Source organism: Perca flavescens, chromosome 3 (genome assembly GCF_004354835.1).
Source record: "Perca flavescens isolate YP-PL-M2 chromosome 3, PFLA_1.0, whole genome shotgun sequence".
NCBI lineage: Eukaryota > Metazoa > Chordata > Actinopteri > Perciformes > Percidae > Perca > Perca flavescens.
Window position 1 is genome coordinate 24,648,726 of NC_041333.1, and position 14,330 is coordinate 24,663,055.

At 37.8% G+C, this 14,330-nt stretch overlaps 1 protein-coding gene across 4 annotated transcripts in view; it reads right to left on the reverse strand.

Annotated features, from left to right (window-relative positions):
* Nucleotides 1-14,330, reverse strand: part of gramd1bb (GRAM domain containing 1Bb) — a 144,283-nt gene that overhangs the window by 104,162 nt on the left and 25,791 nt on the right. The window contains exon 1 of one of the 4 annotated variants that reach the window (XM_028572408.1): nt 415-629. The exons of 2 other annotated variants lie outside the window; for them this stretch is intronic. The gene's annotated coding sequence lies outside the window, so the exon portion shown is untranslated. Of the gene's footprint in view, nt 1-414; nt 630-14,330 lie in introns of those variants that run through there. One more of the 4 variants, XM_028572419.1, reaches the window with a different exon arrangement.

Below are 14,330 nucleotides of genomic sequence, written 5' to 3' on the forward strand. Positions count from 1 at the left end.
GCGCGCACACAGCGGCGTCTGAGACGGGCAGCAGGATCTGGACAGACGGGGCAGACACAGCAAGGGATATATAGAGTCCTGGATGATGCAGGAGATTCCGAATTATGGGATAGGCTATCAGGAAATCAATAGGCCTGTATTGTGTACTCCACACCCTACGGTTTAATCAACGTAGCCTATTTAATCAATGTCGAGGTAGGCTATATAGCCTACATTGTGAATCTAAACATTATGTCGCGCGCGAGTTTTCCTTGGTTTATTAAACTGCTAAACTGAGGTGGTTTCGGGTTGACAGCAAAACGCGTATCGACAAAGCAACTATGCTACTGTAAAGTCAAACTAAGCAGTGTGTGTACCTCAGAAACCCCCAGTAAAAGTCTGACATGTTTCACCAGCGTCTGAGGTCCGTTTTACCTTAGATTCAACCTCCGCGACTTCCACGAACTTGTCCGTCCAACAGACTCCCACACCGAGAAGGTCTCCGGAGGATAACTTCACAGACGGTACTCGTCCATGTTGACAGGTTGAATAAATCCGGTTGAAGTCGGCTGCTTTGTTTGGCAAACTCAAATCAGTACATCTCGGAGGCGGAGACCGCAGCCCGTTACTTTACGGATGAGAGCCGCACAGAGCAGACCACCGAGCAGTGACCTATCGCTGTCTGACCAAACACCACCAATCAACTCCCTCCTTTAACCTCTTAGTGGCCCGAGTGCTGCCTGAAATCGACCTGATTTTTTAATTCCCATGGTGTATAAGGTTATTATTCATAAAATGTAGTATCTCTGGATCTGGGTGCATTTGGTAGCCTGTTAAATAGTTTATCTATTCACAGGATACTTTACACTCATTCTACAGAAAAGGCACTGATAAGGAATGCATAAAAAACGTTTTATCAAATATTATATATTATATTTCTATTCAATCAACACATTGGACAAAAGCAGATATATGAACTCACATGGCCATCTAAAATTATTTCAGGGTCCTTGACATGAAAAGATTTGAAGGCCTCTGATTTACTAGTGATTGGACATAATATATTCAAGATTCATTCAATATATTCAGAATACGATTCAATATATTCAAACTTCAAATAAATATAATAATTTCCCAAACGGCATGCCATTATATATACATACATACATACATACATACATACAATAAAAAATAAATAAATAAAATTATTTCGGCAATGTACAGTTTTATTACATTAATGGTTTGTTTGGATTAGCCTAATGAGATTTACGGTGTCTATAAAAAGTATGAATGTTTTAGTTTTATTGTTTTCCAACACCAAATCCTTTAAGTGGCTTTTAACACTGGTCAATCCATAAAAGACCCTTTATTGTCAAAGTGAAAACAGATCTCTACAAACTGATTAATTACAAATATTAAATACAAAATGCATGTTTGCACAAGTATTCCCCCCTTTAATAGGACACACCTAAATCATCACTGTTGCAGCCAACTGGTCACACAACTAGTTCAATGGAGATCACTGAATGTGTGTAGTCAGAGTATAGTATACATTCTGTATTTATAAGGTAGATTTGATGATGAGTACTACAATAAAAGTAATACATCCATACAGCAGGGCTCGACATTAAGGCTTGTCCGCTTGTCCGGGACAAGTGGATTTTTTGTAGGACAAGTGGAAGAGAAATTTACTTGCCCCACTGGACAAGTTAAAACTCAAACAAATCAAAATGCCACTCATTTCGTCAATGTTACAGAATTGAAACAAATACATATTTTACCCCACAATCCCGGGCAGCGGGTCGGCGAGCCGCTAACGTTTGACCCAGCCCGCTGTTCAGCGCATTCTCCGAAAGCGAAGCAGCATGAAAGCACGGCGAGCTAGCCGGTGTTAGCTTGCTAACTCCACCTTAACGTTACCTCCTCGCCACATCGTTCACAGAAAACAAGCTGAAAACAAAAGTCACTCGTGGCGATAGCAATGTGCTTTGTGTGGATGAAGCATTATATACGTTATTATGTGCCACTCATTCCGTTTATGTTACAGATTTTACTTTACCGATTTGAAACAAATACATTAACTAACGTTAGACCCAGCAGCAGCGGGAGAGCGGACCGCTGACGTTAGACCCAGCCCACTGTTCAGCTCCTTCTCTGTAAGCGATACAGCATGAAAGCACCGCGGAACCAGCAAGCCAGGCAGCCGGTGTTAGTTAGCTAAGGTTAGCATGCTAACTACGCTTTAACGTTACCCCGTCCCCACATCGTTCACAGAAAACGAGCCGAATAAAGCTGTCACTCGTGGCGATAGAAGTGTGCTTTGTGCGGATGAAGCATGAAGTTAATTTGACTCTTGACGGCTGGCTCTCTGCCTCGTAACGTTACTAGCTGCTCCGCTACTCGTTTGTAGCGGATTAAATGTCAGGTAATAATCAACTGTAAAGTAGCTACACCTTTTTAAAGGATCCCTTGGTAAGTGAAATTGTAGAAAGAAAAAAAAACAAGCTGACACCAACATTTAGTGGCAAAATCCATTGTTATGTCTACAAAATTATTTTAGATATAGTATAAATTCAAGTCAACACTACCTCTGGTCAAAATATTGAATTAGTATCTCAATATATTGACTCAGTATCTCAGAATATAAACAAAGAATATCAAAGTAATGAGAAACTATAAAATATTGACTTAATCTCAATATATTGGCTTAGTATCGTAATATATTGACTTAGTAACTCAACATATTGGTTCAGTATCTCAATATATTGACTTAGTAACTCAGAATATTGACTAAGAATCTCAAAGCAATGAGAACATTCAAAATATTGACTTACAATCTCAATATATTGACTCAATATCTCAAAATATCTCAATTGACATAGTAACTTAGAATATTGACTAGGAAACTGAAAGTAATGAAAAACTTTAAAATATTCACTTAGAATCTCAATATATTAACTTCTGCACACCGGCGTGCAAAGTATAACTTTGTATTATGAGTCTGGAGATCCTTTTTTCTTGTTGAAGGGGAAATCTATTCTTGGGACACATTTGTTTCTACTGTTTAAACTGAATTGTATTAATGTTGATAGTGTTTGGATGCTTTCAATGGTTTCTTAAAATTCTGCATTAGCAAAACAAAAAAAATTATAAAATGATTAATCTTTACCCGAACAAGTGACTTTTGTTCATGGACAAGTGAAACGTAAATGTACTTGTCCGAAGGACAAGTGCCTCAAAAAGTTAATGTCAAGCCCTGCATACAGTAAAGTACTACACATAGTGTATAGTGTGAGTGTCTGTATACAATGGCACCAGCAGGGTGCACACTCTCTCAGATTTTTACCAGAAACCCACCAGACTTTTTAACTTTCTGTGTTTTTGTTGTGATGTAGATTTGGTTTCTGCTTCCATTGCAACGCAACAATTACTGTAACAACCTTCTAATGCAGGTGGACATCAAGAGAGAGTGACAGGATTTCTGTAACATGCTGTATCCAAAATGTCCACCTGTGTAAAACTACTACAGGTACTTCAAAACAATAGATAGATCCACATTTCATTTGATCCTCTTTTGCACAGTCAAGCTGACCTTCACCAAAATACCCATCACTTTTAAAAGATTACAGCCTGTAGTGACTTGTTATGTCACAGATCATGAAGCGTGACCTTTTCCGCCTCTTTGGGAACAAAGGGTTAAAGGTTACAGACAATGTGGGCAGTCTGTCTGTTGGTGTGCGATTAAACTGTGTGTGTTTGTGTATTTCCACCGCTCCCTCTCCCAGTGTGACTTTTTCTAGGGCCTTGTGCACGGAGCATGCAAAAGCCCGTTGTCTGGCAGAAACAACTCGGTTCTCGGATTCTATGGACGGCTTGAACAATGTCTCTTTTGATAAGAAAGTGACAGAAAGAAAGGAGAAAAAGAAAAAAAGGCAGACAGTCCAACAGATGAGACAGAGACAGATCTGCAGTTATCTAAAAACAATCAACATCATTCACTGTCTCAAAAGAGACTTGGTACTAGAGGAATAAGGCTTCTGAGAAAGCCTATAAAGCTTGAATCTGTCAGTTAACTTATGAGATACATTTTGATCTTACAGGTGTATTTGCTGAACAGAGATTTAAATCAAAGCACAAGTGGCATGGGATTTCCATTACAGTGCCATTTTGACATGCAGATGAAATATGCAGCCCTCTTAATTTAAACTCCCATGTCTCAACAAAAAAACATGGCTTCTCATTGGCTTCCATTAGTCTGCTCTTCTGAGGATACAAAAAATGGGTTAACATTCTTTCTGAATCATTTTTTGCCCTTTTAAAATCTTCTACCTCTGTAACTTCAAAGATCGGTAAATGCATCAAACAACTGAAGCAAAATCTCCCCAGACTTTAACACACAAGGAAAAACTTAATATTTATGTACAGTACTGGGCGTTTTATATACAACATATTGTTGGCTGAATGTAAATATATTTCATGTGTAGAGAGACATGACACATACTAGATACTAAATAGATAGATCACTTTACTGGGACAGATAATGGATTTTAACACTGACGCTGGAGGGTAATGGGATTAATTTGATATGAACGCCAAAGGAATCAAATATTGGCCTTCAAGTTGCTTAATTATCTACAGCAGATGAAGATTAGGTGGCTATTGATAAACTGCTAAAAAGAAAAAAAAATGAAAGTTTACTCAGACACATCTTATACTGATTTTATTTTACTGTCCATCTATAAAATCAAATATAATTAACCTGAAGCTAGCCACAAACACCTGTTGAAGGGACTCCATTAAGATCTCCCAGGTGTATGAATAACTGGTATTGACTGATAAGAGGGCAAATGGCAATCAAAGTGAATTTGAATGTTTGCTTTTTTTTACATTTGGATTTAAAACAAATTGCCTTTCCTGATTCTCCTAAATCATTGCCAAAGTTTGTGTGTCAGAGTCCAAGTGTGTTTCTTGTGTGACAGAAAGCTACACTGTCCGTTTCTCGAAGTTGGGTACTCAGCCTGAAAATAGCAACTGTTTGATAAGACTCCAATTATACAGTGACAGGGTTCTCTTACAGCGATTCAGTGCTCTGAGGAATAGCAAGTCACTGTAGGTTGCTGTTGTTGTGCAGTCAGTGAAAGTAATTCATGGCACACACTTTGCAACTACTCTGCCATTCATGGACAACATATTGCTGCCAATTGGGCAGCTTGCATACTCATAAAAATCACATATCAGTTATCCATTAGCCCACATGCACAGAGCGGATGCTGTGTCAAAATAAGAGGAACCCTTTACAATGTAAGACAATAGCTGTGTCTGAAACTACTCCTTATTTAGTATATAGTGCGCTTTATTTACCCTCCCACCACTTTTATTGGTCTGTATTCTGAAAGTGAAATGTATCCATCATTTAGTGCCCTCAAAAGCTCCTATACTGAAAAAAATTCCCAATCCCACAATGCAATGTGTCACATTTTAAAAGACCCATTTACCCTTGTGTGACTCTACAATCCACAGTAATGACGCAAAATCACAATGATTCATTAGTGTGCGAAACCTCGATTTACTGTTCACTTTAGAGCAAACTACTGAGTCCCTATAAAAAAGAAAGTAGTGAACGAATGAATGAGGGACTGATTACAAACACAGCCAACAGCTCTATCGTAAAATATGGCTTTCAAAATTGTGTTAAAAACTAATATGCCTCAAAAATATATGTTTTATTAACTTGTTTCGGTTATTTTGTCCACTGTCTGTGTGTCTTCTAATAAGTGTAGGTGCATATACACATGCCCCGACATGTAACAACCCATCACCTGGCTGAGTTGTCACCATTAGAATTGTGGCAATGTTTTACTGTAGAAAAGGAGAAGGTGGAATGCCAAAAGGAAGATGATGTGTTATGAGAGTTTGAGGCAGTTCAGGAGAAGGTAAGCCTGTACAAACCTCCAGTAATTAGCTGGGTACTTTGGTGTGCTCATTTAAGCTACCGTAAAATTACCTATTAGCACACACACACGTGTACAATCAAGTAAACATAAATGACCCTAGTGATGCCATTTTCTATAATGTCTCTGCCTGTATGAAAAATGTTTGCGGACTACATATGTGATAGACAGCGTGGAGTTTTAACCTAGGCTAAGGGCGAGTCCTGGAAACCTCTAGTACATGCTGCCACCCAAATGAGCAACTGGACAAAATTCCCTATATCGGTTGGAAACCTGAACTAGCCTCAGGTTCATTACCCAATTTCTAAGGTAGTTTTAAGTGCTGTCTGGCTTACCCTATTACTGACCCGTCACCTGAAACAGTTTTGAGGTTCAAGTTACCTCAGATTGACAGACACTAGCAACAGTAGTGGGTGATAAGGTAAACAGGGGAGGCTATCTACATGCACTTTACTAAATTGCCACATATAGCTATACTGCACAGCCTGTTGCACTGTACAATTTAATACTCATAATAATGTATGAGTCTGTGAGTGCTGAGAAAGAATAAATAGGGAGGAAAGTGGACAAAAGGAGAGTAAAAGAAAAAGCGGGATGGAGAACGAGAGACAGAACGAGAGACAAACAGTGGCAGATGTTGGAGAATCTGCACTTCGCTAAATTCTTGGCAAAGTTATTGCAAAATGCTCCAACACCACATTCATCTTCAGCTGCCTATCTGGCAGATCCAGAAGAATGGAGAGAGATGAATCTGTAGTAGTTATTATTTACTCCCCCTCGTCCCTGCACTGACTGATGAAAAGACTCTTTCACATACATGTTGTGTACAAGATATGAAGTAATAAATATACAGAACAGGCGTGGGGTTGAGACAATTTTGCTTGGTTTCCACAGAAACAATAGGAAGATAAATGGTCATTCACTGCTATATTTAACTTCAGATTATAAAAGTTTGTTCACTGGTATGTTGCGTATATGGTTTATTTTATTCTGGTTTGCAAAGGAGTTTAAATTAGTAGAACTGCAATAAAATCATTTGTTGTAGTGTGATTATTCAACACTTGTTGAAGAAAAAAAAAAAAAACTGCAATAAAATCAATGTGGGTTTTATTTCAAACACCATATTGGAGTGAACAGTGGTTTATTTTGACCTCATGAATAAGGTTGATTTCATCCTACAAAAGTATTAAAGCCAGCTTTGCTGCCCCCCAAGCACGCACGTACACACACACTATAGCGCATAATTATCCCCTATATGATGTTGCAGTGAGGATATCATAAACACCTACTTCCGTATGAGGGTTATTGGCTCATAAGGTTAATGCTTTTTCACCCAGTCTGTCAAGTGTCTTTATTGTTGCAGCGGTAGGAGATTAAAGGACACAATTGCAGAGACGAGGCAGGCAGGTAGGAGATGGTTGGGGCTCAGGGATTTTTTAATGAAACACAAAATCAACCAAGGGAGACTTGAGGCTTCAAAAAGCAAAAAATCTAAAGTCCAGAAAAATCCAAAGAAATCCAAAAAACCAAGGAAGTACAAAAACGGGAAACACTAACAGGAGCAGACGCAAACAAACTGACACAGACTTGCAGGGCAAGGACACAAACTCAAAACGATCTGACAAGAGAAAGGGAACACAGAGGCTAAATACATGAGGTGATGAGTAAATCGGGAACAGGTGAGACAACAGGTGAAACACATCAGGGCGGGGCAGGACAATCAACAAAGGCGGGAAAACACAGGAAGTAAACTGGACAAGACCAGACCGAAAACCAGAATATCAAAATAAAACAGGAAACAGGAAAAACAGACAGAAAACATGAAATCAACTAAACACAGAAACTTGACACAACATTAGGCAACACAAGGGAGAACAGAGGCTTGTTCCAGAAAGCAGGTTTAGTGAAAACTCTGAGTTGGTTAACCCTGAGATGAGGGAAACTCTGGGTTTTCCGTTCCAGAAAGAGAGGTAACTTAACCTCGGAGTCAGTTACTATGGTAACTGAGTCTGTGAACCTAACCTGGTCGGGAGCAGGTTTTCTTCAAGAAACCTCGAGTTTCTCTCAGTCTCCTCCCTCTGATTAAATTTAAAGTTGCTAAGCCAATATTAAGCAAAATAATAATAATAACAATAATGACAATATAATATCAAATATCAATAATAAAAATATATATAAAAATACCATAAATATACAAATCATAATTCTAAGAATGAATGAATTATTTAAGTGTAATATCAACAGATAAATCTTGACACCCCTCTTGAAGGATCCAAAACTATCACATGAACGCTGAACACTAGGCAACTCATATCATAGAATGCACGCATATTATATATATACGAGGACTGTCTGCAGGGAATGTGTCTGACCAATCACGGTGGGTGTGGGCCGCCTGGGCCAAAAATGCCAGGGCCGATTTTTTGTCCCAGTCCAGCCCTGGCGTAACCCTGAGTGAACATACTCCGAGTTGATTGAACCAACTCAAATCAGCTGTTCTGGAACCGAAAACTCTGAGTTTCCTATCTCGGGGTAAATCAACTCAGACATCAGGGTTAGACTCAGAGTTTGTTAAACCTCCTACCTGGAACGGACCCCAGAGAACACAGGAATGAACCAAAACATACACAATTCAGAATAACCAACAAAAACAGGAAACTACAAAGAAGCAACAGAAATAGCACAAAACACAAGGCAAAATACAGAAACCATAACATTTATCTGCAGAACCTTTAGAGTCTGTCTAACGTGGCAGTCTATGAGAATGAGTGGTCCGAAAGAAAGTTTATCATTAATGTGTGTCAAGTCTCAAGAGTCAGACAATCTGTCAAATTTAAGTAATTATTATTTAATAATTATTATTTGTAATAAGAAGGAATGTGAAATCTCAGCTATTAACCTTTTCTTTAATTTGGGAACTTTTCCATCTCATAATGCATGCATGTTATTAAAAATATTTATTTAACAAAAACAATATTGCGATACATCTTGAAATTGCTAAAGGGGCACTGATAAGGCACTAAAAAATAGCTCAATCTGTACAAAAAAAATCTCTTCACATCGCTCCAGATAAATATTTTTGTACATTGTCTTTTAGGTTATTAAAACTGTGTATTCAATTTCCAATTCCAGACACAAAAAAAAGGTCATTTTTGTGCACATTGTTTCAGAGAGGTGTTGATTCAACAGGTGTTGTATTAGATTGCATCATATTTGACTGTGCTTTACTCATGGCAGAGACTTGATTTTTGATCTTCCATTTCCAACTGGTTACCATTAGATGTTACTATAGTGACTACACTGTATGGATTTCTTGACCCTGCAAATGTTGCCTTAGGAATTAAGTGTCTGTTAGTTTCACTATACGCAAGGCATGTTATAGCACATTTCAGCAACAAGGCAATCCAAAGTACTTTACATAAAACATTAAAAAGCTCAAATATATAGTGAGACAGCAGGGGCCCTGATGATTAAGTATTTATTAAGGGTTACATAATATGAGCATGTACAACATGTTACATTTAACCAATATATTATTTGGCAAATGGTTTCCAATACAGCGTATTCAGAGTAATAATTTGTTTCTTAGACATGCAATAATAATTGGCCTGTCAGGTTGTCATTGTAATTAACCTTGTGAGCAGCTCTCCAGCTTGCTTTATTAATAAGCATAGCAGCTGCTAAACTTGAGACTGCAAACAAAAACCTCTGGTTAGGTATGGTAGGTATCAAGTAAGGGGGGATATTTGTAAAATCTTTGGGTAACAAGTGAATTTACAGCTGGTATTCCAGTGCTGCTCCACATAGGAAATAATTCTCACGACACTTGAACAGGATTGCCACTGATTTATCACACTGCATGGGGCCAGACATGAATTATGAATATAGTTCCAAGCAAAATTAAAAATTTCAGATGTAGCCAAAGCACTGACAAGACAATTTGTTTTCATTCTGTACTTCTAGCAATCTTGGTTTAAACTTGGTGGCTTGTTTTGGCAGAAAATAAGAGTAGTGGAGTGTTTTGCATTTTTCAATAAGGGCAAACATCTATCTAATAAAGCGAGACGTATATGTATGTATGTATGTATGTATTTATGTATGTTTGAGTGTGTGTTCGTGTTTGGGGAGGGGTTGCAGAACATGCACATGCAGAACGCTTTATAACTTCTTTAGCATAGCATTACACCCTATTACCACGACAAAAGACGCAGATATAAATCCACCTATATCATGTTGCTCTCCTTTTGCATTTAGAATACATTTCTACATTAGAGGCTGCACATTGAGTTTGGAACTATAATCAAATCAGTGTGGCATTACCACCATCACTTTCAAAAATGGAAGTGAGCCATTGTTTTGTATATTTTATGTGCTATATTTCAGACTGAGGTTTGACATCCGTCATGAGGCTGTTATTTATAAGCAAGTTTTGATGTTTCAGTGCCAGAAAATCAGTACCATGTGATTAAGCAGCCACCGTCATGAGTTTACAGCCACCTGGAAACAGCTCCAAATAGGTAATTAGTGCTGGAAACCACAGGTACCTTTCCAGCTGTAGCTGTAGAAAATGTGGAATATTGTATATTCAGCGTCTCTCTAAGGACCACAGTACCAACTGTTCAATAGTACATAATGAGGAAAGGTTTTTACTTTGACAGTAATGGATTCATTCTATTTTGCTAAAATTTCCCTGAATCATCCCCGTTGTTATACAATACAACCCTAATGTGTTAGATTACACTGGCCACATAATGCCTAAAATGTGATTGATTTATGAGACAAAAACACACAGTATGTCAATACGTTGTAGACTTTTCATAACCGTTCCATAGCAGCACTGTACAGAGGGAGCAACTTGGGGTTCAGCATATAAAAAAACAGTTGAATATGATTCAACAGGTGTTAACAGTCCCAGACCCTAGGAAACTGGGAATTCATTTAATTTCCTTCTCAAAATGCAATAAGCAGTTCACATCTTATGCATAAACTCTTTGTTGGGTCATCTGCAAGCCAGAAGCCATTCATAATATAAAAATTGTAGTATTTGGAGTACATCATTTCAGTAATGTTGAAAATGAGTCCCGTCTACATTGCAATTTAAAAGAACAGACAAAGCAAAAAAATTAGAAGAATGGTGAAAAGAATTTTGAAATATAGGCTATTGGACTAAAAAGATCTAAGCAATGTGCTAATGATTTAACATTTTTAAATGTTGGGAAAAAAAAGATAAAGATTTTGATAAGAGCATATTTCCAACAAAGCAACTTGCGCTACCATTTAAAAAAACTTTTAAACTTCATAAATTGGTCAAATGTTGTCTGTTTTAGAGTGAGACAATAATCATCTAAGCTTACACAAACAGCATTACTTAAAAAAAGGTACCTTGTAGAGTTTTCGACCAATAGTAGCGCCATAGAGCAATGCTTTTACGAGTGGGTCTTCCCTTACGTGAAAACTCCACAAGGCACCTATAACCAGGGATAGCAAGTGATGCCATGGCCATTAAGTTGTTCTAGCTGAGATGATCCACGTGTTGCATTTAAAATTACCTTTGTAATCTGTGGTAAAAAGGTTCTTATGAAACAAAACTTCCAAAAATGATCTTTAAATTATATGTCTAATGCAATTACACAGTGCTTCATGTGATCTTTTTGAAGAGGACACCTACGGTCATCTTGTGAAGAAAAGAAAAAGAGAATAGAATCCCAGGCTGTGACGATCAGTGACAGTTTGACAGATGGAGGGGAGCTGGCGTCAGTGCAACGTTCAGATGATAAATTCGTTGACGATAGACCATTTAGCATGGTCTCTATCCACATAAATCTGCCATCATGACTGCGTTTGCTCTACTGTGATGCTGGCACAAAGAAACTAAATCTGTTTTTTGACAACAGTTTTAAAGAGAGCTACCTGGACTGCTGTATACACGTTAATTAACTAACATTTAAAATAGTTAAAATGGCAACTAAAAAAATAGAGCCAACATTTACTTTAGCATACATGTACTGAAATGTCAGATTCTGCAGTGTTAATGCAACACTGCAAACTTTAAACCCTTATGTATATAAAAAGGTAGCTATAAAAAGGCATATTGTTTGCTCATTTATGGCGAGCCAAGGCTGTAGTTAACGTGGAATAATGACCGTTACAATGGATTACAAGAGGGGAAAAGCTCCCCAACAGCAAAAATTAATAAAATGTAGGGCAGCTTAAAACAAAACACTGTGGCAAAAATACAAAGCTTTCATATGTATTGCACAAAGGGCCCTCCTGCTCTTTAAAATATAACTGAAATAAAAAATTACTACCAACAAACATCAAGCTTACTGCCATTTAAGTTGGTGTGAAATTCCTTAGATCTGTCATGCAGAAAAATAATAATAAATGACTGAATATTATTTTGAATTAACAGCTGCATATGGCTCAGTTTCAGTCTCCGTGATAACTGTGTATAGAATCGGTTTATAAATAGGTCACAGTTCTTTTACATTACTCACAGAGGCCTTCTCCTTTAATCAGAAGAAGAATGAAATTGGGAAATCCTTCTACTCAATTAATCTGCCAGTTAACACATAAAAGGAGGCTTCTCCTACTTTGGAACATGCTGTCCGAGCTTTATTCATCCATACAAATCAGGATAATAAATGACCCTAAAGAAAGAAGGGAAATGAAATGACTGCTGCACTTTGATCTCAAAGGAGAACTCATATAATTTTACAAACTCAGTTTGAACCTATGGGAACCTATCCAGAGGGCATAAGGGACCATACCAAACCGAAATCACTTGAGACTTTTCATATTTTGACAGTGAGTATATTTTTTAGTTTGAAATAGTTTCACACAATAAAAAAAGGCATACAAGATACATTACAAATTGTGTAATACTGAAAGCCTTATTTTGCACATTTCTTTGTCAATTTTGGTCTATTTTGCTTTTGATTTATTCAGTATTTGACCTTTTACATTGCTTGCATGCTGATGATCATCCCACCTGCCTTTGCAAGCAGATGGGTATCAGACATAACAGGCTACTCAGCATTACACTACTGAACTGTGACCAAAATGTAAGGTGAAAACGGTTGCACGGTTACAGTACAGGTAAACCGTATTTGTATTGTTTTTTTATAATTAATGTTAACAAGTTTTAACTAATTAATATGCTTACTACTTGTGGCAGATTGTTTTCCAATTACTAAAATATGATACTGTAAGCAAGAATATAGTCTCAAAAGCGCTACTGCAGGGCTTTCAGATTTGCGGTTATTGGGCACAACCACAGAGTGAGGAAACCATAGCACACAATGGAGTGGATGATGCCAACATTGTCAACAGGTCTGCTGTTAGCTGAGAGAACTGCAAGTTTATGAGTAAACGTAGAAAAAATTTACAAATATACAAAAATTGTCGCAACACAACGCAGCTTGATCTTAAGATCAAAATGTGCATCTTTCAGAGACTTAAGAGAATTGCTGGGTCTCATTAAAATTGTGTAAAATGAATGACACAAATCTATAAATCCATTTCTGTTGTAGCTGAGATATGAGATATAGGTGTTTTGGGCACATTTATTAGGTTTGCAAAGCAGCCAAGTGTATCAAAGAAGGATGATTTTAATGAACAGTGTCATTGCTCCATGTAGCCAACAATGCGATTCTGCAGCCCATGTCATTAAATCTGTTCGTGTGACAGTCTTGGGCCTGCGTCAGCTGTGTTGGTGTCTAAGGCCTGCTTGTAGTTGTGTCCATCTTGCAGGTAACTGGGAGGAAGGGAGATGCTCCCAAGCTCTGTAAAAGCTCCTGTAAGTCCCCTCTGACTCGGTTGGTGTGCTGCATTATTGTTTCTTTTCTGCTCTCAAACATCCTCACGCCACAGTCTTCACACATCCTCTAACCGGCATATGGCTTTACTGTCTACCACACCCCAGTACTTTTTGTATTCAGGTTTATATTTGCATCCCTCCCATTATTTCCTGAAAGGCGAGATCCACGTGACCGGAGATCTGCAACATGATATAATTAGCTCTCGGTTTTTGAACACGTCATGATACTAGTCTAAGTTTAATTGTGATGAAACCTATAGTTTCCGGTTAACAGTGAATGCAATACAGAATCAATGGTTTTATTTGACACCGTTTGCTGCAATAGATAGATAAATTCAAAAATGCAAGCTTGGGTCTTGGGCTTGTTGAAAGAATGAATGGAACACAAGCGACCAAGTCTGTAAACTGCCTTTCTACGCAACCTATACTTTAAAGTGATTTTAATTATTTGGCATTGATTTTTAGTCATATAATAGGTTCCCTGTAGTCTGGATCAATGTTTCGCCAAATGTTTAGCCTTGCAAAACTGTTCGTTTTGGGAACAGCAACAAACTTCGAGCTAGCACGCTACACGCTGAGTC